The sequence below is a fragment of the Gavialis gangeticus genome, unplaced genomic scaffold, assembly GCF_001723915.1.
Source record: "Gavialis gangeticus isolate Ggan-Ray unplaced genomic scaffold, GavGan_comp1, whole genome shotgun sequence".
NCBI classification, from domain to species: Eukaryota; Metazoa; Chordata; order Crocodylia; family Gavialidae; genus Gavialis; species Gavialis gangeticus.
This window is the reverse complement of record NW_017729022.1, coordinates 9,702,275-9,704,783: the sequence shown is the minus strand read 5'-3', so window position 1 is coordinate 9,704,783 and position 2,509 is coordinate 9,702,275.

The following is a 2,509-nucleotide window of genomic DNA, read 5'->3' as shown; positions in this document are numbered from 1 at the left end:
GCCGCACTTCAAGAGGGATGTGGACAGCATGGAGAGGGTCCAGAGGAGGGCCACTCGCATGATCAGGGGACAGCAGGGCAGGCCCTATGAGGAGAGGCTACGGGACCTGAACCTGTTCAGCCTCCAAAAGAGAAGGCTGAGGGGTTATCTAGTGGCCTATTATAAACTAGCCAGGGGGGACCAGCAGGCACTGGGGGAGTCCCTGTTCCCCCGAGCACTGCCAGGAGTGACCAGGAACAACTGTCACAAGCTGGCAGAGGGTAGGTTTAGGCTAGAAATCAGGAGGTGCTACTTCACAGTCAGGGCGGCTAGAATCTGGAACCAACTTCCAAGAGAAGTGGTGCAGGCTCCTACCCTGGGGGTTTTTAAGAGGAGGTTAGATGAACACCTTGCTGGGGTCGTTTGACCCCAGTACTCTTTCCTGCCATGGCAGGGGGTTGGACTAGATGATCTACTCAGGGCCCTTGCGACCCTAGAAACTATGAAACTATATCCTTTATTAAGCCAACAGCATGGCTGGAGTAGACACTGGCAAGATTTTGTGTATCACAGTACCCTTCCTCAAGCCTCTCTTGCTCAGAGGCCCTAGGAAGGGCACTGTATTACCCAAAAGCTTTCCAGTGTCCCAACCATGCAGTTGGTCCAATAAAAGATATCATTCACTAGAATTCTTGCTTCTCACATATCTCCTAGACCAGGCAATATTTTTGATCCGAGCGCCAAAAATACCCACAACCATGACTTGGAAGATGTTGGCATGCCAGGGGCAGATGGTGGGGAAGCAGTGAGGGGCCCGATCCTTCTTGTGGCAGTGTAGCCCTGGCCCCTTTTCTGCCATCGGCCCCAAGGTGCACACGCCAGGCAAAATGCCTTCACGTGCCATACATTGGCACTCATGCCAGGGGTTGCCTACCTCTGTCCTAGACCATTGCAGCAACAAAATCACCTCAACACTTTGAAACACCTGCCATTTTTTTAAATAACTTGCTAGAGAAAAATGTTGAATGTGTCTATCCCCTCAAAATAACCATTTCTCAAAGCCTGCTCATGTGAGATTTAGATTAAGATATATATATCATGACTATACAAGCCTAAGAACGTGAGCTTTATATATTGTTAAAGAGATTTCCCTTGATTTGCAATGGAAAAATTGTTCTAAGTCATGGCTATCCAGTGATTTGGTGGAATACAAAAGGTATTTTATGTCATCTTAAATAGTTTGATTTAATGACTTCTACAATTTGTGGAACACACTACAGTTGTAGCAAATGAAGTGAAAGCATGTAAAAAGGGAAATTCCAATAATAATGTTTAAGTACTCACTAAAACATTCCTGGAATTGTTCTTTTAAAACATGATATCTAGAAATACACACAGAGTGTGATCTAAAGGCTTTATGTTTTAGTTCCAACAATAAATTCAGGGAAGTCACATCACGAGTGTCATAAAACAGAAAGTTAGACTGGGGGCCTTGTTGCACGTTGGACTTTCATCCAGTCAAATGTTGATCAGTGTCAGTGCTAGCTCAAGTTTGGAGCAGTCACATGCTCAAGCCAGCAGGACCTTGAGGACTGAAAGGTAAGAATCCACCCCACTCTTTTTCTGTCCCATTCTGGGCTTCCCCTGTACCCCCAACTCCCCAGGGCTCCTCCTCTTTCCCCTCACCAAGTAGACAGTTCAGTCAAGGTTTTGCTACTCCTAACATAGACATTCTTAATTAATGCTGATTAAATCTTTAGAACAGAGGTGCTCAACCTCCAACACATGAGCCAAATGTAGCCTGCAAAGTCATGGCATCTACCATGTCGGGGGCTCCACAGATCAGGAAATTGTGGCAGGGAAGTGGTGGCAATTAAAACAGTCATCCTCCCGCATTGCTAAATTCAGAACCCCCAAGCCCTGAACAGCAGGGTGGAGCTGGGCTGCACCCACTTCCCTCTGCAGGACTGTGCCATGCCCCCTCCCCTCCAAGAGCTGGTTGGACTGGAGCCAAGCCACAGCCCTTCCACCCCAAAAAGCCAAGTTGAAGCCCCATCATAACCATCCTGGGCACCAGATTGGGACCACCAGATGGATCCCATCAGAATCAGGCCCCACACCACCTTAAATGTCTAATCTAGTACACAGGGCTACAACCTGTCGGGTTCCCTATGGAACTGTGGGAAATCCTGTGGGCCAAATGACATGGCACTGGGGCCAGATCTGGCCCATGGGGCAAAGGTTGAGCACCCCTGATTTACACATACCTTTTTCAAAATAAGCCAAGTAAAAAGAAAAAAAAGGTGTCCTCTTCAAACTTCCAAAATGTTGACGTGACATTGATATGTTGGCAGATCTCCTCCGGCGGGCTTTAAACTAGGCTCATCAGAGGAAGGGGAAGACGAGAGCAGAGGAAGCCTTTGACCACAAAACCAAGCAGCACCCACAAGTACAGCCCAGCCTAGACCGACGAGCGGAACTTATACACAGGTAAGCAACAGGGGCTAGGGCAATGCTGAGATTAGGGGGC